This window comes from Schistocerca serialis, chromosome 6, assembly GCF_023864345.2.
Source record: "Schistocerca serialis cubense isolate TAMUIC-IGC-003099 chromosome 6, iqSchSeri2.2, whole genome shotgun sequence".
In the NCBI taxonomy this organism is placed as follows: domain Eukaryota; kingdom Metazoa; phylum Arthropoda; class Insecta; order Orthoptera; family Acrididae; genus Schistocerca; species Schistocerca serialis.
In genome coordinates this window covers 250,252,345-250,275,594 of record NC_064643.1, presented here as the reverse complement: position 1 = coordinate 250,275,594, position 23,250 = coordinate 250,252,345, and positions in this window count along the sequence as shown.

Here is a 23,250-nt window from a genome sequence, read left to right as displayed (position 1 = left end):
TGTGTCATTAAAAATACTACCTTGTGTTATTTACGGTGGTACTAATTCATCCGATCGTAATGTGAAGTTTATAGGAATCACATTTCATTTGGAACTGGAGAATTTAAAGCAATGTTTTCTCTTCCATACATGAATTATTGTTGCACTGTTTACTTTTATTGTAGTGGTTTTATTTCTGTCATTTGACTTAAGCTTTTCCTTACTTTACTCGGTGTCCGCTCTTTTTCTTCTCTCCTGCCATCCATATAAGCGGTCTCGTTCCCGCACAACACGTGGCTACGTAACCACGCTAATTGTTGGGGCAACATCTGATGACGTTAATTCCTCTACCCGATAATTATTAATCCTTGTTCACATTTCCTCCTCCTTTAGAAAAGATTCTGGTTAGAACAGCAGGAGACATTGGTCACGTGATTTTCGTGTGTATGATTGTATGAATGTGTATGTGTGCTGTGCTTCCTTTCTGAGGATAGCGTTCGCTGAAAATTTATGTGAACGCTCTTTTCGTTCTGCCTGCCTTGTACTCAGCGTCTGAGTAACAATCTATCCGTTTCTCAGAATAGTTATTCCCTCATAAGGGTTGTTGTAAATAATCCACTGCACTTCAATAGTAAGAAAATATACATAAATACAATACAAGAAGAAAAAAAATGACATTCATTACGCCACACTAAGCTTACCTGCTTCGCAAACAGGGGTTCACAATGCTGCAACCAAAATTTTGATCGCTTACCCATTGATATAAAAAGCCTGATTCACAGCAAAGTAAAATTTGATACTAAACTGAAAATGTTTCTCTTTGATAATTCCTCCTATTCCGCGGAAGATAATATGTGACGGGTAGGAATTATTGACTAACATGTCTCTTTAATTAAGAAATGTAAAAAGTAATAAGTGGCCAATGTGGCTACGTATTTAAAAAAAAAAAAAAAGAACATGACGTTAATATACAATGACTCGTTCCGTATCATTTCGATTTATTTTGCAAATGATACATGGAACATGAAAGTAAGTAACTAACTATTGGTATATCACAAAGCATGATACGGAAGCTTTGAAAAGATCAAAATGAAATTCAAACGTAAAATCAAGCAGATGTTCAAGGTAGACGTACATTCCAATTGTGCTATGTTGGTTACACCTGAAAAACAAACACGGTTACTGGCGAGAAATGTTCCGGAAAGGAAACAAATACGCTATTGTTGGAAAGATCGGCCTACATCTCACACAGGTTAGGCTATCATTACTAAAAAATTACTTATATACATGTTAAAGCAAAATATCCATTTTAAGGGCTCTTTAAGAGTTTGAGACCATTCTCTTATTCACATTTTTACATTCAACAATGCTGGGCGATGTTTAGAAAATTATATCGTTCTCTTACCCTGTAAGTTGCTATTAAACTACTGCCCATACAGTGAATGACGTGTCATGCCTAAGATTTCAAAGTGAGAAGATAGGTAAACTACAGTGAGACTAATGCACTGACAATCTGATAAAACAAGAACTCTATTCTGCATTGAGATATACCTCTATCCAGTTCTGCTTCTTTGACTTTTCGGTAATCGTTCACTTTGTTGTCATGCACTAGATACGATAGCATGCCTTACTTCTTTCCTCATTGCACATGTTTAGGGACTATCAAAGAACACGTAGGTATTTTTTTTTGCAAATGTGAACACTAAAAATGTTGTACATACGAGCTGAAAGCTAAAAAAGTAACGAACAAGGAGCAATACTGATACGAGTAAGTAAACAAGCAATGGTAACGGAGCTCCAGTTTCATTTGCTTTCGATACAAATACAATAAAACTAGAATTATATGGATTACGAAAGCACGCTATTCACAGTACTTCCTTCTGCTTCTAGCTATCGTAAATACAGCAGTAAAAAAACAATTTACGTCAACAAGGCCACGTGTGTCGCAGTGCTGGATCAAACAGGCATTCAAGAACAGAGAAACGTTCAAACTTGCCCTCCTCAATCTATCTTATTCATGTAAGCTCTATAATTTTAGTATTTAAAACAGCTCTTGGGTGCACACGACAGAAATAATGAACAAAAAGCAATCGCAAACAGTAGTCTGTTAATGTTTTGGGCTACTAAAAATGGCGGCAGGCCCCGACCACTCTGGCTTCCATACAATGTTTCCTTTAGGCCTGTACTGCCAACCTCCCCCCCTCCCCCCCCCTCTCCACTTCTTTTGTTTTAAATCCATGAGAGAAGCTGTGCGCTCTGTGGCGCGCAGCGATTCTCTCTGGATTTTAGTAATAAGTGGTTAGTGAATTATGTAAGGACACTCTGATATTATTTCTCCGTTGGAATACACTTGTAATGAATTGGGGGGGAGGGGGGGGGGCTGAAGCTAATTTATTGAATTGTTAAAAGTCAATCCTTTTGTTAAATTTTCAATTCAAAAAGATTCATGATTTTCTCAAGTCGTAGTAAGACACAAACGAGATTTGTTGCTGTATAAGAAGAATATTGAAGAGGAATTCTTCGCTGGCCGTATCAGACCACTCAAAAGACTGAATATTTTAAAAAATCCTAAAGTGAAAAAGGTATTTGCAATGTTATTTCAGCTGATATTGCAAGTATGAATGCCAGTGTGGTGACCATCGGGACAGACCTTCGAACGGATGGAGTTTGGTGGCGATCTAGGAGCGTACCGTCAGAGCTTTTCTGCGTGTATTTTTATTCACGGCAAAACTGTTTTCCTCCTGTAAGAGGTTTTCCTGGGACGGATAGTGCCTACCAGAATCTAGGATACTGTCAGTGCATGGACAGTTTCCAAACGCTCTGTTGCGATCAGTCCACTCTACTCCTGTTTGCAGACATCTTGAATTATTTCCAGTACCAGAAAGAAGTGATACTTCTTAAGCGCACTACCACAAATATTAAATACTGAATGTGTGCAGTTCTTATTTCTCGATGAATGTTTGGGACATTATCTTTGATATTGCAAGACTAACTGACTCTAGAATTCAAGATGATAACCTTTTTCCTTGAGAATTTAAATGAAAAAAGAAAAAAAAAGCATTTCAGTCGTGACAGGGGCGTCTGTCCTTGATCCGTAGATAAGTCTCATGATAAACGTTATGAAGTGGAACATGTCGACAGAATAAACATAGATCGTTTATATAGAGCTCAGGAACATGTACAAAAATAATGTTTGTATGGCTACGTGCTCGCCATTTACAATTTGTTTGATGACTATTGTTAAGCATCGCATTGTGAAAAAACTTTTTATTAAAATAAGTTTGCGTGGGGTAGCGTCTACTGCCGCAGCTGGTATAGCAAATAATTAAGATCTTGTTTTTCATTCTGGTGCTCTGCGAACTGAACAGACACATTTCACATCCGAAAGGTTATTACCGTTTACTGTTAGTTCGCACAAGTTCCGCTCCCATCAAGTTATTCTTTCCATTGCCATTAGACGTTGAAGATGAAACTTGTGTTACACCATTACACATCGTTTGGAGGATTACTTCTAATGGAACTGCATTTGGATACTATAAGTATGTTTTTTTTTACTTGGAAAACTGTATGTTACGGGTAATCTCGCAAAAATTCCACTGTGGCAGTTCGTTTATTTACTTTTTATTTATTTATTTATTTTAATCAAAATGGGAAGGTAATCACTATCACTGTGGAATGGCCATTAAAATAGAAAGGCAGTCCAATTCCGATCAGTTTCTTTCCAGAATTATGAACAAGACTGAGGCTAATGATCCACCGAGACAATAGGCCCTCGGAGAACTAATGGTTGCCCCAGATGCGTCCACCGCATCAGCACGCTGCTTAATCTGCTTTTTGTCCCTCTTGAGCACCAAGCAGGAAGAATGATCACCTTCCGAGTTTTGGCAGCTCAACGGCACCATTATCGACAAGGACCTTGTGACTGGTGATTGATTACCAGCATGACTTAATGATCTTAGAGAGGCAACAAAACGTTCTACTACACTTTAATTCATTTACATCAAAGGGTAATTGATCTCTGTCGGAATTTTAATTAATTGTGCTCCGCAAAATTATAGTTTAAAACGTCGTTAGGGAGTGGGAAGGAGGTTAATTGGAAAGTAGCAAGACAGTAGCACTTCAATAGTTTTTACTGCTTTGAATACTTACTAAGAACAAAAATCAAGTAGTGTTCAAAATTCATTGGAAGATATTTTTCTTTTTAATTCACAAAGGAAATTAAACATGAGACTTCGAGAGCTGGTGCTTCGATGACAGAGTGAAGGAGGTGGCGGGGGGAAGGGGGGGGGGGGGGGGAGACAGACGGGGGAGACAGAGACGGGAGAGCAGGCGAGTAGACTATTGAAACAGTTGACTTACATTACATAAATAGGACCACAGGTAGGAAAAAGTTTTTGTTCTGTCAACCTTTCACAGACGAAAATAAATGCTATAAGCTGCCTTTTTATCGAAACCGTGTCTGACGTACGCTATTTATTGTTTTCCCGTATAGCTGCTACCACAGTCATCTTTAGGAAAAGAAAAGAAAAAAAAGAAAGAAAGAAAGAAAAAGGAGAAACATTGCTATCGATTTCGCATGCTCCATCTTCAAACATAAGATTGCTGGAATACCGCAAGAAGTTCGTTTGAACAAGGGGGGAAATGCTCATCTATTCTTCAATAGGCACTAAACTTTTCAGTTCCATAACGAAGTGCTTGGTAGTGTTACAAACTAAATAATTTTGTGGGTGTTACAGTCCATACAAAATGTTTCGGCAGTGATGTAGAAATAATGTCTGATAATGAGTAAAATGGTTTGGAACCCATATCGTGGGCAATAATAGTAGTTAGTACTATGCACGCGCTATACGCACCACTATAGCGACAAGAAATGGGTTTCATTTTAATGTTTCGCAATGTCGGACCTGCATCAGTATAACATCATCGAAAATATTTGGCTGTGATCATAACCGTTTCGTAACAATTTCCTTAACTTGTGAAATGTCTGCCGTCCACAATTACCATATCTTCCTTCCTCACTCATTTCGTAGCCAATTCAAGAGAGATCGCATTTATTTTTGATGGCATTTTCAGAAACTAAACTAAAAGCTCCCCGGCGGCAATCACGTATTGATTCACTCATTGTCTCCTCGCCATTAACTTCAAATTTTACGGTGGGAGTCAAGCAGTGTCAGGTTTCGAGTATGCAAAACACGTCTCATTGTCCGACTGCCATCCATGGCTGCTGTACCAATGGCGATCATCTTCGTTAACATCTGTCACGATCCGAGCATCGTACACTCCTTAAATCGAATAACGAATGCTCGGAACAAAGATAACAATCTTTTCGGGGTGCATGCGTGCAATGTGACCGCATTACAGTATTACTCCTAATGACGCATCGTAAAACTGTACCTGTGCAGATAAATGGGTCGCTTCAAACTACTACAACTTACTGTATTGAATCCTTCTGCCCTTCAAGATTTAGGCATCCGTGCCTCTTCCATCTTCACTTTACCCTTCCAGGTCTTTCTGGGTCTTCATACGTCCCTTCTTCAACAGGGCTCGTAAGGCATGGCTGACATGGGTTCTTTCCACACTCATTCTTTGTGACTATTTATATACTGTATATATTCCTAAAATCCTCAGTCCTCAAATGGTCTTCCCTGGTACAACAACATATCAGAGAAAACTCGTTTCTGCTGCATGTAAATTACTTTTATTACCTTTCTTATAAATCCATGACTCACTTGCCTACTGCAGCAATGCAGATGTAGCCATAGATCTCCTTCCCTTTCTTATTTTGAGACAGCAGTCTTCTGAATGGTTTGAAGCGGTCTGCCACCTCTTCTACGGCCAGTTTTGTCATTTTAGAGTAGAACTTTCCTCAGTTAATTGCTGGATCATTCCGATCTCTGTCTTCCGCTACACTTTTTACCATCTGCAGCTCCCTCTATTACCACGGAAGTTATTCTCTGATATCTTCACACATGTCCTTTCTTGTTATCCCTTGTTCTTGTAAGTGTTTTCCATGCATTTCTTTCCTCGTCGATTCCGTGGAGAACCTCCTCATTCCTTACCTTATCAGTCCACCTAATTATCAACGTTCATCCGTAACACCACGTCTCAAATTCTTCGTTTCTCTTCTTTTCTGGGTTTCCTACAGCCTATGACTCCTTAATGTGCAGTTGGTATGCTCAAAACGCACATTCTCAGAGATTTCTTCATCAGATTGAGACCTATGGTTGATTCCAGTTGTGACACCTCTACTAGAGGTAAACGTTATTACAATGATATATGCTTATCAAGGAATATTCATTACGAGTAGTGTACTGACTCCTTAGATTTCTCGATGACATATAAAGACTCTACGAACTGCTGTATATGGGGAAGACGCCATGTTATCTCTGTGTGAGCTCTGGTCGCTTGTCTTTTTGATTTCGTTGCTTAGCTCTTGTCTCGTCTTGAAATCGTGGCTCTGTATGCCATTCAATGTGTGGAGCTCCGCTGCCTACTCATGTAAGTTGAATTACCTTAAATAATAATTATCAGTGTTTAATTTTAAAAATTTGCTCTTCCTGTGAAGCGGAAATCTTTTTCTCTTCCTACCATTTACGTAAATGCGGCCAAAGCTGAAAGAGGAACTTGAGGACCTAGGATACGGAATAAGGGCTGTATCACGCTTGAAGACGCCGAAGACAAACCGGCAAACGCCGCTGTTCATGGTCGTCCTAGTAGACAACGTAGAAAACAGGAAGATATTCCAAGTAACTAGGGTCGCGAATATTACGAACGTGCAAGTTGAGAAGTTCCGCGGTAAAGGGCGCAGGGCACAATGCTACTCCTGCCAAGGGTTAAACCACGTGGCAAGATATTGCACAATGCCCCCACGGTGTGCGAAATGCGCAGGGGAGCACCAAAGTAGAGACTGCCCCACACCAAGCACGAACACGCCCAAGTGCTGCAACTGTGGGTTCGCCCACGTAGCAAGCTACAGGGGGTGCGTGGTCTTCAAGAAGGCTGACAACAAACAGACTAGGAACAAAATACCGGCGAGAAAAAACACCACACCAGCCAGGAAAATCGAAAATGGCGTAAGTTACGCCAGCGTTGCCAAGCCGCGAAATGACGCGCAAGCAACAGCGGGTGGCAAGCGCGCAGGCGCAGGAAGCGCGAACGAGCAAGCCACCGCGCCCGAGAGCGCAGCTAACACGAGCGAAACAGTGACGGCCACAGAACACACCAATGACACGAATAACACCTCCACAAACATCGCTGAAGAACTCCTCGAGATGCGCCTTCTAATGACATCGGTAGCCGAAATGATGAAAACACTACCGCAGCTCCTAGTAACTGCACTTACGACGGTCAACAAGGCCCAACAACCATCTGGAACCTATATAACCAATGAATAACGACATTCATGGATTAACAGTTTGCGCCTGGAACGCAAATGGCACACGTACCCAAGGAGGGGAATTCAGGCAATTTCTTCGGGACGAGGCAATAGATATATGCCTAGTTTCGGAAACTAAGCTAAAGCCAGGTATTTACGTACGCGCGGCGAATTACACATGCCACTGCACAGATAGGTTAACACATGGAGGAGGCACTGCTATTTATATTAAAACTGCCTCAAACACCACATTGTGCAACTGCCAAGGCTTCGCACAGTTGAAGCCACAGCAGTTGTAGTAAAAACATCGTCAGGCGAAACCTCATTCGTAGCAACCTACCGACCACCAGGTAAACTACTGGACCCGGCGGACTTCGCGGCATTGTTGTCCATCCGCGGTAAAATCTTTATCGCGGGGGACCTCAATGCCAAACACGCCGAATGGAACTCCAGAGTGACCAACACGAGTGGACGTCGCCTGATAAATGTGGTTCGACAACGCAGTCGCCCTGGGACCGTATGATCCCACCTCCTACCCTGCAAAAGGCGGCCGTCCCGACGTGCTCGACATCGCACTGCTGAAGGCAGTGGGCAACCGCACAACTGCGACAACCCGAAACGCGCTCTCGTCGGATCACCTACCGGTAATATTCGACCTGGAGGTTCAAGGCGAGCTACTCCAGAGCCACCGAAGGCCACTAGGTAAAGTCAACTGGGAACAGTTTAGAGAGGGCCTGCAAGGTACCTTCAATGACATCCCAGACCTTGCTGAGATAGGTACTGATGAGGCAATCAGAAGATTTAATGCAGCTACAATACAGGCTGTAGCAAATGCGTCCCCCAGAGGCCCACAAAAAATTAAAGACTTCTCACGTCAGCTCCCCCCCAGAGCTAATAGACGCTATAGCCCGCAAAAATAGAGTCTTTCGGGAATGGCAAGTAACCAGAAGTCCTGTCACTAAGCGTCTCCTCAACAGGCTCAGGAGAGAGTTGAAAGTGGCGGTGGAAGGCCAACGTAATAGGGAATGGGAAGGGAAAATAGCCAGCCTGCAGATAAACGATGGGTCAGCCTGGAAAACGACAAAGTACTTTCTGAGGAAAGGTCAAAGCATCCCTCCCCTACAAGTCAGGGGTGAGGCGATATGCGAGCCTGACGCCAAGGCCAGTGCCTTGGCCGATGTCTTTGCGGAGAACTTCACTCCTGTAGAGGATCCCATGGAGGAGGAGCACTTTCGTCTAGTGCAGCAACGGCTCCCAGTCTTCCTCGAAAGTGATGCAGGAACAGACATAGAAGACTTCTCAGAGGAGGAAGTACAGGCACAATTGAAGCAGTTAAACCCGAGGAAAGCATGAGGGGGGGGGGGACCAGCTAGAAAATGCAATACTACTTCAGTTACCACAAGCAGCCATTCGCCCCATCACCGCGATCTTCAATCGAATCATGCAGACTGGCAACTTCCCCTCTGCATGGAAACATGCAGAGGTGGTTGCCATACCAAAACAGGGCAAAGACACCAGGCTTCCACAGAATTACAGGCCGATCAGCCTTTTACCAGCAATCTCTAAGGTATTTGAGCGCCTGTTCTCTAAAAGGCTAATGCTTCACGTAAACGCGGAGGAGCTGATCCCGCCGGAACAATTCGGCTTCCGACGTGGACATGGCACAGAGCAACAGCTGTTACGTCTTGTGGAGGATGAGATGGGTGCCCTGGAGAGTCGACAGTACGCAGGGGTAGTGCTGCTTGATGTTTCTAGGGCCTTCGATTGCGTGTGGCACGAGGGCCTCCTCTACAAACTGTTAGCCATGGGGGTACCTACGCCACACGCTCGACTCATCAAGTCTTACCTTAGTGCACGAACGTTCAATGTCCGTGCGGGAGCGGGTACATCCACAGCAAGGCCCATACAGGCGGGAGTGCCACAGGGTTCTGTCCTTGGCCCCCTGTTGTACTCCTTATATACCTCGGACACGCCAAAGGCTAACAGAGTCTCGCTCGCATTGTACGCCGACGACACCGCGTTGTATACCAGAAGCGCGAACGTGAACCTCATGCGCCGCCGTCTGCAGACGGCATGTGAAGCTCTACGTACATGGGCCACGAAGTGGTGCCTGAAATACAATGCCAGCAAAAGCCAGGCAATCATCATTACGAGGAAAAGATCCCCATCGACCTACAGCCGGTGCGGATCATGGGAGGCCCCATCACATGGACCCGAACTGTGAAATACCTTGAGGTGACCCTGGACAGGCGCCTCACGTGGGGACCACACATAAGGGACATTGTGGGTAAAGACTATGGCAGATTGAGAGCGCTATACCCAGTCCTGAACCCGAAGACAACCCTACCCACACGCTGCGGCATTACGCTGTTTCTCGCCCTTATAAGGCCGGTGATGGAGTATGCGGCAGTAGTGTGGGGCAACGCGGCAGACTGCCACATCCGGAGATTGCAGGGCCTCCAGGGTAGAGTACTTAGGATGATCATGAAACTCCCGCGTGATTTTCCCACTAGGAAGTTGCATACCATCACTGGAGTGCAGCCAATAAAGGAAAGAATAAGACAGACCGCTCAATTTTTCTATGAAAAATCACAGCAGTCCGAGAACAGACTGGTCTCGAACCTCGGGAACCAAATACATAGAAGAGGCACCACAAGATGGCCCGACCTGCTACGGCAGTAAAAACCACTACAGTAACGATTATTAACTAACATAAAATGCTCATCACAAAATAGGACCAACACAAACGATAGGCCCACTCAAAATACATATTAGGAAACGCAGGAATAGTGCAAAGCACTTAACTTGCTTAACCTAGAGATAGTCAGACACTATCCTACTAGGTAAAGAGCGGTAGGCGGCCAAAGCTATGGGGGGGGGGGTGGAAGCTCGTGTGGTATTTTGATTTAATTCACAACATTAGCATCCTAGATAGCAGAATTCCGTAAGTTCATCAACTTCATGATCACCAATTATGATATTAAGTTAATCGTTGTTCTCATTTGCAACTTCTCATCACTTTCGGTTTTGTTCAGTTTACTTTCAGTTAAGTTCATTACACTATTCGTTTCATTCAACGGATTCTGTTAATCTTCTTCACTATAACGAGTTTTTAACTAGCGACTGATCGTTGCCCTACGAGCGTGCAGCAGGATAAAAATATCGCGATAAATTAAGGGGTCCAAAGGAATTTGTTTGATTGCAGAATTTTTCCTGCTCTTTCGGCACACATCAGCTCCTTGTGAAACGTACCTCGGTCACTGAAGAACACATCGTATTCAACCTAAATTCTTTGGAGCGTATACTTCGGTCTTACGGATGTTTGAAAAATGGTTCAAATGGCTCTGAGCATTATGTGACATAACATCTGTGGTCATCAGTCTCCTAGAACTTAGAACTACTGAAACCTAACCAACCTAAAGATATCACACACACCCATGCCCGAGGCAGAATTCGAACCTGCGACCTTAGCAGTCGCGCTTTTCCGGACTGAGCGCCTAGAACCGCTCGGCCACTACGGACGGCTAAGGATGTTTGAAAGAAAAACAAATTTTTTTCGCAGACTGGATGACAGTACACCAAGTTTCGTCATATTATTAATCAGCATTAAGGTCTTCTGTCTCTCTGTCTCTCTCTCTCTCTCTCTCTCTCTCTCTCTCTCTCTCTCTCTCTCACACACACACACACACACACACACACACACACACACACACACACAACATTATGTTATACAAAATGGTGACGCACTATAACAACAAAGGGTAGAATTGAGGCTGTCAATAATACTGCTCGAAATAGCTGAAACCACTTAGTTCAACAGTCGTTTAATAACGTAATGGGGTGGAGCATATACGGAGACAGTATAGTATCAGGCGATGTGATGGCCCAAAAAATGACCTGAGGGCAGATACAGGAATGGATAACGGCAAGCGAGGCATGTCAGGGCTTTGAAGACAGGCAGGTGGAATGCAACACTTTGGATTTCACCGACGGGACAGCACGAGGAAAAACCGTTGACCGCCCCAGCGTAGAGGTCAAACTTTTCAGTCTGCTTTGTGTGCGTAAGAAATACTGGAGTCTTCCAGGAAACGTAGTGAACGATTACAGTAATGCATTGCAATTTTGTTTGTCCTGTTTACTACAAAAACTAATTCCCAATTTCTGGATCTGTACGCAAGAAGAGCATCTCCCAGTACAAAATCTGGGAAGATTAATCACTTTTTCAAAAACACAGTTACTATATAATGACATTAAAGACTAAATTAGCATGGATGGCGTTACCGGCCCCTGACAGCCTGTCACATACTTTCTATGAGAGTCAATCTGGAGACGATGCCACTCGGAATCGGACCATTCGTCCTGCGCCCTAGTGAGAGGTGGACTTGCAAGACTTCTACGACATCACTCGTGAGGTGGAGGATAGTTGCATAACATTGGCGAGACTTTATAGCTTTGCTTTTCCCTAATCGGGAACAATTCGTGACCTAGCCTTTTTAATGAAAAGCATCATCTCGTTCCGGGAGTTCCAGAATCTGTATAGAAAATTAGAATAGAGATCAACATAAACATCATTTCTGCCCATTTTATTGTTCATGAAAATCACACATTGCATGTTGTACCACCATAACAAGACCTTCAGAGGTGTTGGTCCAGATTACTGTACACACCGTTTCCTCTAATACCCAGTAGCACGTCCTCTTGCATTGATGCATGCCCGTATTCGTCGTGGCATACTGTCCACAAGTTCATCAAGGCACTGTGGTCCAGATTGTCCCACTTCTCAACGGCGATTAGGCCTAGATCCTTCAGAATGGTTCGTGTGTCACCTCGTCCATAAACTGCCCTTTTCCATCTATCCCAGGCATGTCCGATTGGGTTCATGTCTGTAGAACATGCTGGCCACTATAATCGAGCGATGTCCTTACCCTGACGGAAGTCATTCTCAAGGTGTGCACGATGGGGGCGCAAATTGTCGTGAATGAAGATGAATGCCTCGCCAGTATGCTGCCGATTTGGTTGCACTATCGGTCGGAGGATGGCATTCACCTGTCGTACAGCCGATAAGGCGCCTTCCATGACCATCAACGGCGTACGTCGGCCTCACATAATGCCACCCCAGAGCAGCAGGGAACCATCACCTTGCTGCACTCGCTGGACAGTGTGCGTAAGGCGTTCAACCTGACCGGGTTGCCTCCAAACACGCCTCCGACGATTGTCTGGTTGAAGGCATATGCGACACTCATTTGTGAAGAGAACGTGATGCCAATCCTGATTGATCCATGCGGCGTGTTGTTGAGCCCATCTGTACCGCGCTGCGTGGTGTCGTGGTTGCAAAGATAGACCTAGCCATAAACGCCGGGAGTGAAGTTGCGCATCGTGCAGCCTACTGCGCACAGTTTGACTCATAACACGACGTCTCGTGGCTGCACAAAAAACATTATTCAACATGGTGGCGTTGCTGTCAGGATTTCTCCGAGCCATAATCCGTAGGTAGCGGCCATTCACTTCTGTAGTAGCCCTTTGGCTGCCTGAGTGAGGCATGTCGTCTACAGTTACTGTCACTCTGTAACTCCTCCGTGACCGAAAACATCGCTTTGGTTCACTCCGAGACACCTGAGTACTCCCCACATTGAGAACACTTCCTGGTATGTAACTGCAGTATTGACCGTTCAGGCATTGTTGAACTACAGACAACACGGGCCGAATACCTCCTTCCTGGTAAATGACTGGGACTGATGGGCTGTCGGACCCCCTCCGTCTAATAGGCGCTGCTCATGCATGGTTGTTTTCATCGTTGGGCGGGTTTAGTGACATCTCTGAACAGTGAAAGCGACTGTATCTGTGATGCAACATCCACAGTCAACGTCTATCTTCAGGAGTTCTGGGAAGCGAGGTGATGCAAAACTTTTTTTGATGTGTTTATATAGCGTTCCCGAGAAGTAAATTAAAATGTCTTTATGTTACAGTGCGAACACTGTAATAAGAAATCCCGAGTTAGCTTTGTTTGTTCCGGGTTGGGAAACCATTGGCGATGATGGCACTTTTTACACTACTGGCCACTAAAGTTGCTACAACAAGAAGAAATGCAGATGATAAACGGGTATTCATTGGGGAAATATATTTTACTAGAACTGACATGTGATTACATTTTCACGCAATGTGGGTGCATAGATCCTGTGAAATCAGTACCCAGAACAACCACCACTGGCCGTAATAACGGCCTTGATACGCGTGGGCATTGAGTCAAACAGCACTAGGATGGTGTGTACAGGTACAGCTGCCCATGCAGCTTCAACACGATACCACAGTTCATCAACAGTAGTGACTGGCATATTGTGAAGAGCCAGTTGCTCGGCCAACATTGACCAGTCGTTTTCAGTTGGTGAGAGACACGGAGAATGTGCTAGCCAGGGCAGCTGTAGAACATTTTCTGTATCCAGAAAGGCCCGTACAGGACCTGCCACATGCGGTCGTGCAATATCCTGCTGAAATGTAGGGTTTCGCAGGCATCGAATGAAGGGTAGAGCCACGGGTCGTAACACATGTGAAATGTAACGTCCACTGTTCAAAGTGCCGTCAATGTGAACAAAAGGTGATCGAGACGTGTAACCGATGGCACCCCATACCATCACGCCGGGTGATACGACAGTATGGCGATGACGAATACACGCTTCCAATGTGCGTTCACCGCGATGTCACCAAACACTGATGAGACCATCATGATGCTGTAAACAGAACTTGGATTCATCCGAAAAAATGACGTTTTGCCATTCGTGCACCCAGCTGCGTCGTTGAGTACACCATCGCAGGCGCTCCACTCTGCGATACAGCGTCAAGGGTAACCGCAGCTATGGGTTCCGAGTTGATAGTCCATGCTGCTGCAAACGTCGGCGAACTGTTTCAGCAGATGGTTGTTCTCCTGCAAACATCTGTTGAGTCAGGGATCGAGACGTGGCTGCGAGATCCGTTACAGCCGTGCGGATAAGATGTCTGTCATCTCGACTGCTAGTTACACGAGTCCGTTGGGATCCAGCACGGCGTTCCGTATTACGCTCCTTAACCCGCCGATTCCATAATCTGCTAATAGTCGTTGGATCTAGACCAACGCGAGCAGCAATGTCGCGATAAGATAAACCGCAATCGCGATAGGCTACAATCCGACCTTTATCACTGCAGTTTGTATATGAGAAATCGGTTGGAAACTTTCCGCATGTCAGCACGTTGTAGGTGGCGCCACCGGCGCCAACCTTGTATGAATGCTCTGGAAAGCTAATCATTTGCATATCGCAGCATCTACTTCCTGTCGGTTAAATTTCGCGTCGGTAGCACGTCATCTTCGTGATGAAGCAATTTTAATGGCCAGTAGTGTGTAAGTTTCTGCTACTACTGCAGCATACGCTGTATGTGGAGTGTTGGGGTTATCCGCTGTGCGACAGGACATAGAGGTTATATTATAGGTCGCGGGGAGGGGGGCGGGGGGCTTTTGTGTTTAAGCAGTACAAAGCAGATTCGGTTCACTGGATTCCGCAGGTTACGGAATCTGGACGCCGAAGCACAATACAGTAACAGCTTTTAAAACGCCTAAAGCAACAAATAACTTATTCAATCGCAATTCGTGGTATTGATTGGAAGAAAGCAAGATGCAGTATTACGTAAGGGGATACCTGGCGAGTCAAGACGTGTGAGTTGGAGGCAACGATCCCTACGAGCCCGGCTGACGGACAATCCCCAGGAAGGCGTTCGATCTCCCGGCGCTGACAGGTCATTAACGGCCCCTCCTGGCCTAAGCGGTCCCATTGTGTGAGCCGTGCTGCCGCCTGGCAGCCTTCCACGGAGGCTTCACAATTAAAGTTCATTATCCGAGAAGGCCTCCCGCTTCCTTTACCCTCCAGTGTCTCACGCTTGAGTGGCGGTTTGCTTCCTAGTGTCGGAGCAAGAATATTAAAAAAAAAAAAAGCTAAAAACAAAATGTAATCGGTACCTTCGGCCAACAGCCGTTTCATCTATGAAGCATTATGTTATAACTCGCGAGGGAACACAGCTAATTAGGGTAGTGGTGATTTCTGTTCACTTTAAAAGGTCTGTACCGCCTCCCCAGCTGCCTGACTCTTACGTGGAGGACTCGGGTTCGATTCGTGCTACTGTCGGGAATTTTGCGTTGGTGGGGGAATGGAAGAGGATCGTGATTCCAATTGACGAGCATCTTCGCTGAGTAATGTTGTGGACTTGGGGCGTCTGCTTTGATGAAAATCTCGCTGCAGCTGTAAAAGGCAAGTGAAAGTGTCCTGGTAGAACGGATGAGTGGGTTCTAGGGCACCACATACACAATGAAGGAAACACAGAATGTGAATGGCAAAAAACATTCGTCAGTTTTCGTGGCGCTGATTACAGCAACTGCAGAATGCTAATGCATGGCTGTATCATTAAATGACTACACGAAATTCTATGGCGAAATTGTCCTATGCTGTACATAATCAGTTCACACTTACAGACTGGAATATCACAAAATTTGACAGAAGAAAGAGCCGTCATGACGTGACTTCCTAATATCGATCCAGTGTGACAAGAAGAATGGGGTTTCGTTTTGATTAATGTCATAAAGAAATTCGCCCTTGAAGGTCTACTGTGGATCCGAAAATGTTTCCAAGAGATATTTGAAGATGGTGCAAAATAAATAACCTAGTTTACAAATGAAGAAGTGTTGGATGCTATGCTATGATTTCAGGACACTGTACTTCATCCAGTAAAAGTCATCCCTAATAATTGTAATAGAAATGTAAATGTGTTACTGTAGGAGAGTATGATACAGCATCTCAATTACTAATAATGTTAAACTGCTGGAGACCGGGTGACAGGTGCATCTGCAACTGTCTGGATCTGAACAGCAAGGATTTAGCGGGTATAGTGCGTACCGGAGGCGAGGTGTTAGCAGATTAGTTCTCAGTAAGGTCACGTACCTAGCATTATGCCGCCATTTACAGGCGATGACGAGCAGCTGTAATTACGTCATCGACTAATGCACCGTAATTTATTGCCGACGCTATAGCGGGCAGAATACCGCATCACATCCAAATCCGATAACTCTAACATTCTGTTAAATTAGTCCCTGATTCATTGGCCGTGACTGAACCTGTTCGAAATTTATGAAATTATGGTTTCATGCCATATCACCAGTGCAAGAGGAGGCGAGACATTGGTTACGTGCGATGATTTGATTTCGTAGTTAACTAGAGCTTTACCCTGTGTTAAAAGCAGGTTTTATTCAATCATTCTTGTTAAGTTGAATCAGTTATTAATTTCTAATATAATCTAAGTTAACCATTTTTCTTTTTATACTGTGTTGCACTGGTTCATCCTGACACAGCAAATTTTTCATCTGGAATACTTACAAATTTTGACAGCTGGTCTTTAAATTGTCGATGACATTTATGTTGCGGAATCTGTTTGGCTGTATGTGATGCACGTAGGTAAATCTTCACGTCTGTGCCTATGTTTCGAACAAGGAGGCGCAGTGGTCTCATATTCTGTGGGACTACCTTTCAAATATCCTCCCGAACACTCAGATTTAGAATTTCCGGTTTTCCAAAACTCACATGAGCCATATGCCGAAATAGTCCCATTCAGTAGAACACGCACGATTTACTTTTCCGTCCACAGTTCGAGCATGTGCTTCGTCTGTCATGACGTCATCGACTAATCTTTCTTCCTTTCGTACCTCCTATATGTCCAATATTAAATAGTATGTTCTGTATACACTTTCGAAAGAGCTCTGCTGCAGTGAAGATAATATATATACATCTACAGCTACAAAGATACTCCGCCAGCCACCGTACGGTGCGTGGCGGAGTGTACACTGTACCACTACTAAGTACTTCCTTTCCTGCGCCATTCAGAGCGAGGGTAAAACGAATGTCTGTATGTCTTTGTGTGAGTCCCGATTTCTCGTACCTTATCCTCGTGGTTCTTGCTCGCAATGCATGTTGGCGGCAGTAGAATCTTTCGACAAGCGCCTAAATTTTCTCAATAATGTTCTTCAAAAAGAATGTCACCTTCCCTCCTGGGATTCCCATTTGAGTTCCCGAATCATATCCGTAACAGTTACGTGTTGTTCGAACCTACTAGTACCAAGTATAGCAGCCCGCTCCTGAATTGTTTCGTTGTCCTCCTTCAATCCAACCTCATACGTATCCCAAACACTCGAGCAGTATTCAAGAATTGGTTGCACCAGTGTCCTATACGCGGTCGCCTTTACAGGTGAACCACCCTTTTCTAAAATTCTCCCAATAATCCAACGTCGATCCCTCCCTACCAGCATCCTCCCGCGTTCGTTCCATTTCATTTCCATTTGCAACTTTACGCCCAGACATTTAAACGACGTTACTGTGTAACGCAGTAACTAATATTGCTGTATTTGAACATTCCAGGTTTATTTAACTTACATTTTCCCACAGTTAGAGCTCGCTGCCATTCATCAAACCAACTGTAAATATTGTGTAAGTCATCTTGTATGTTCCTACAGTCATTCAACTTCGACGCCTTACCGTACATCACAGCATCATCAGTAAAAAATCGCATATTTCTGCCTGTCCCGTCCGCCAAGTCGTTTATGTATATAAAGAACAACAGCGGTCCCATCACAATTCCCTGGGTCACTTCTGACGATACCTCTGTCTCTGCCGAACACTCGCCACTGAGGACAACACACTGCGTTCTGCACCATAAGAAATCTTCTAGCCATTCACTTACCTGTGAACTTATTCCATATGCTAGTACTTTGTTAGCAGCCTGCAATTCGGCATCGTGTTAAGAGCTTTCCGGAAATCTACAAATTTGCAATCTGCCAGTTGCTCTTCAACTACAGTTCGCAGTATATCATGTGAGAGATGGGCAAACTGAGTTTCGCAAGAGCGATGCTTTCTAAAAACCTGCTGATTCCGGGAGATAAGCTTTTCGCTGTAAAGAAAATTTATTATATTCGGACTGAGAATCTGTTCAAGGATTCTGCGGCAAACCGAAGTTGGGGATATCGGTCTGTATGAGAGCTGATTTCTCAGGATGGGGCAGGATATGGCTACGATTGTGGACGAGGCCATAATCAGTTACTCTCGGTTGCACAACAAATACGTGAAGTTTATTTAAAGAAATTAAAATTTTAAAACAATCTCTTAAAAAAGCACAATTGACTGTATGATGACAGAAGGCCTTATCACAGAAAAAAGTTCCAACATTTTGGGGCTGAAGGCCGCCAACAATAACGTCAAACAACAACGGCTGAAGGCCTGAATTAGAAGTCAGAAGAACAATTCCAAATAGCACATATTGAGATAAATACTTCGTTTTAAAACAAACTGTAACAATTTTAAAATAAATACTTTGCTTTTTAAACTAATTTGCTTAAAAAAAAAAGCTTACTGTAACACGGCTGAGGGCCTTATCACGAAAAAAGTGAAGTGATTGCTCGGCTCAAGCCTACACACAACAATAATTAGAAAATTTCAAATATCCTTAAAACAAACATCACAATCTAAGGAATCAGGAAAAATGGTTCTCAGCAAGTCTTTCAAAGGTCGGCCTGGGAAGGTAACTCAAACGTAAGGTAAAGTGAGACAGGCAGCCAAGAGTTGTACTCAAGTAACAGGATGGCAACCCAAACAAGGGGCCACTTAAGCACCGGCCGACCTTCTAAACAATCCGCCTGACGTCCGATCACCGGCAAAAGGATGGAGTATTTTTAGGCAAGGGCGAAGAGACAGACAGCACTACGTCTTCAGAAAACACCCAAGGCCGAAGGAAACACTAGAAACCAGATAGACCTCCAAAAAAAGCATGCACAATACAATACAAGAGGCTGTCAAACTACACGCCGTGTCGGACGGCATCAACACGACAAGGAAAGGCACACTGCCGGAAAAGTAAGCTAACCTGCAGGGCAAGTAACTGGCGCGTTAGCGGCCACAAGGCAGAAAATACCGATGGTTGCACTTCAATAATAAGAATAATACTAAATTCAATGACGAATAACAAACAGAGAAAGCCAGCTGGAATATTTCACCGCCTCGAAACACTTCACTCGTTGCAGCCAGGCTCACTGGCCCTGGGAGCAACAACCCACCGACCAAAGGCGAGATCTCAGAATAGTCGAGGTTGCATTAGCAGTTAACTCTTCACTCAACTTAAACGTCCAGGGTTCGGTGTGCAACGGAGTCGTCGCTCTCGCAACTACCCCTCCTCAATCCGGCAGTGGCAGCACGCCGCCAGCGGCCACGGCCTGCCCGCGCGCTGCACGGACCTGCTCGCTGCTGCCCCACTCCCTCCCCCCCCCCTCCAACCGACCTGATGACCTTCGCAAGTCCCATGAAATCCAGTATGCAGACAGCATTCAAATAACTGCTCATTCAAAAAGACAAGATACACACGGATCTGGGAGAACAATTCCACCAACAATTCACAATACAAAAGCCGGCCGCGGTGGTCTAGCGGTTCTAGGCGCTCCGTCCGGAACCGCGGGACTGCTACGGTCGCAGGTTCGAATCCTGCCTCGGGTATGGATATGTGTGATGTCCTTAGGTTAGTTAGGTTTAATTAGTTCTAAGTTCTAGGCGACTGATGACCTCAGCAGTTGTCGCATAGTGCTCAGAGCCATTTGAACCACAATACTAAATCCAGTCATCACTGTGAAACAACACAGACGAATTATAAGTCAGCACAAACATAGAGGAGCCAGAAGCGGTCGGAAGACTAAATGCATGTCGTGCACTGCGATGACCGACCGAACGACCAACCACGGTCGTCCCCACTCAAGTCAGGCATGGGAAAGATCCTAGTGTAAATCATTGACTGACAACTTACTACTATGAGGGCACTTCGACGGGCGGACACACACACAAAAGTGAAAGTTGCACTACTCTAATACCACGATCCATTCAACTAAAACACGCTGAATCGGTCCTTGACGTGGTCGTGCACTCTTGCGACCACATCCTTCCGTCAGACAGTGCAAGTGTGTCGCCAACGGTCGGGCGAGTACTGGCTGTCCGGACCTCACTGTTGCTCCGTCCTAACTCAGCTCGCTCGGCACACGACGACCGTTACTAGAGGCCGCTCCAAAGATGGTACTACAGTACGCGCTATCGATAAGCGCTGCTGCTGCTACTCACGGACAGACAAGGCGAGCAAACGTTGTGGCACCAGTGAAAACACTAAGAAACCAAGACGCCCTATCGCTATTACAAGGTGCCAAGCTATGAACGGCATCAACGCGAGCCGCACACGGCTCACTGTAATTTTACCGATCCGTTCTTTTGCCCTTCTTGTACACAAGATTCACCTGCGCTTTTTCCCAGTCGCTTGGGGCTTCGCGCTGAGCGAGAGGCGATAAATACTGGTTAAGAAAGGTGCCAATGCCGTAGGATACTCTTTGGAAAACCGAACTGGTATTCCATCCGGACCTAGTAATATATTTTTTCAACTCCTTCAGTCTCTTCACCAAGGATGGTTATTAAAATGTCGTCCATACGGGAGTCTTTTCAATGGTCAAACGACGGTACGTTTGTACGATTCTCTTGCGTGAACGATTTCTTGAACGTTTAATTTTAACTTTGGCATTAGTTTTGCTGTTTTAAACTGGCACACCCGAATGGTTAACAAGGGGCTGAATGGAAGCCTTAGACTCGCTCAGCGATTTTGTGTAGGACCAGAATTTTCTCGGGTTCTCTGCCAGATCTTTTGTTATTACTGTCGTAGTAGTTGTATGCTTCGAGCACAGATCTTTTCACAGACGCACGAAACTTGCTAACCTTTGCTTATCGCCATTTGGACGTTCTCTTTTGCGCCGAGAGTGCGAAGGGCTTTGTTTCTACAGTAGTTTCCGAATATCATTATTAAGCCATTGCGGGTCGTTTCCATCCTTTATCAATTACTAGGCACATATCTCTTCAGACTACGATTTACAATCTGGTTGAACATTGTCCATAATCCCTCTACGTCCACCTTACTTTAACTAAATGACGTCAGTTTCTCCAAGTGAGATACTAATAACTGTTTGTCTACTCTATTTAGCAGAAATATTCTCCTAGCTTTCTTGACTGATTTACTGACTTCATACTATAAATCCTACAATGACATCATGACTGCTAATCCCCGTTTCTATAGAGACATCGTCGATAAGATTTACCCCGTTTGTAGCTACGTGGACTAAGGTATTTCCATTGCGTGTATGCTGCCGAGCTAGCTACTTCAGACTGTCGTCAGAAAATGCGTTCAAAATTATGTCACACGATTTTCTGTCTGTATACCCGCAATGGCTCCATAGACATCCCATCCTATACTTTGTAATTTGAAGTCGCCTCCAAACTAGTACTCTATTATTTGGCTGTTTACGCGCTAGTAAGGGTAAACTAGCTTAGAATGACTCTTGAAACGCCACAGCGTAAACAGGTGGCCGGTAAAAAAATTTATCGATACCTTCACTGTCGCTCTCCACTTCGACCTCATTGGAGACAATACTTCAGCGTGCTGCAATGATCATTCCCACTCTTAAGGCCTCTAATCTGTTTTCCCTATATACACTACTGGCGATTAAAATTGCTACACCAAGAAGAAATGCAGATGATAAACGGGTATTCATTGGACAAATATATTATACTAAAACTGACATGTGATTACATTCTCACGTAATCTCGGTGCATAGATCCTGAGATATCAGTACCCAGAACAACCACCTCTGGCCGTAATAACGGCCTTGATACACCTGGGCATTGGATCAAACAGAGCTTGGATGGCGTGTACAGGTACAGCTGTCCATGCAGCTTCAACACGATACCACAGCTCATCAATAGTACTGACTGGCGTATTGTGACGAGCCAGTTGCTCGGCCACCATTGACCAGACGTTTTCAATTGGTGAGAGACACGGAGAATGTGCTAGCCAGGGCAGCTGTAGAACATTTTCTGTATCCAGAAAGGCCCGTACAGGACCTGTAACATGCGGTCGTGCATTATCCTGCTGAAATGTAGGGTTTCGCAGGGTCCGAGTGAAGGGTACAGCCACGGGTCGTAACACATCTGAAATGTAACATAAACTGTTCAAAGTGCCGTCAGTGCGAGAAAGAGGTGACCGGGACGTGTAACCAATATCAACCCATGCCATCACGCAGGGTGATACGCCAGTATGGCTATGACGAATACACGCTTCCAATGTGCGTTCACCGCTATGTCGCCAAACTCGGACGCGACCATCATGATGCTGTAAAGAGAACCTGGATTCATCCGAAAAAATGACGTTTCGCCACTCGTGCACCCAGGTTCGTCGTTGAGTACTCCATCGCAGGCGCTCAAGGGTAACTGCAGCCATGGCCTCCGAGCTGATAGTCCGTGCTGCTGCAAACGTCGTCGAACTGTTGGTGCAGATGGTTGTTGTCTTGCAGACGTCCCCATCTGTTGACTCAGGGATCGAGACGTGGCTGCACGATCCGTTACAGCAATGCTGATAAGATGCCTGTCATCTCAACTGCTAGTGATACGAGGCCGTTGAGATCCAGCACGGCATTCCGTGTTACCCTCTTGAACCCACCGATTCCATATTCTGCTAACAATCATTGGATCTCGACCAACGCAAGCAGCAATGTCGCTATACGATAAACCACAATCGCGATAGGCTACAATCCGACCTTTATCAAAGTCGGAAACGTGGTGGTACGCAATTCTCCTCTTTACACGAGGCATCACAACAACGTTTCACCAGGCAAAGACGGTCAACTGCTGGTTGTGTATGAGAAATAGGTTGGAAACTTTCCTCATGTCAGCACGTTGTGGGTGTCGCCACCGGCGCCAACCTTGTGTGAATGCTCCGAGAAGCTGATCATTTGCATATCAAAACATCTTGTTCCTGTCAGTTAA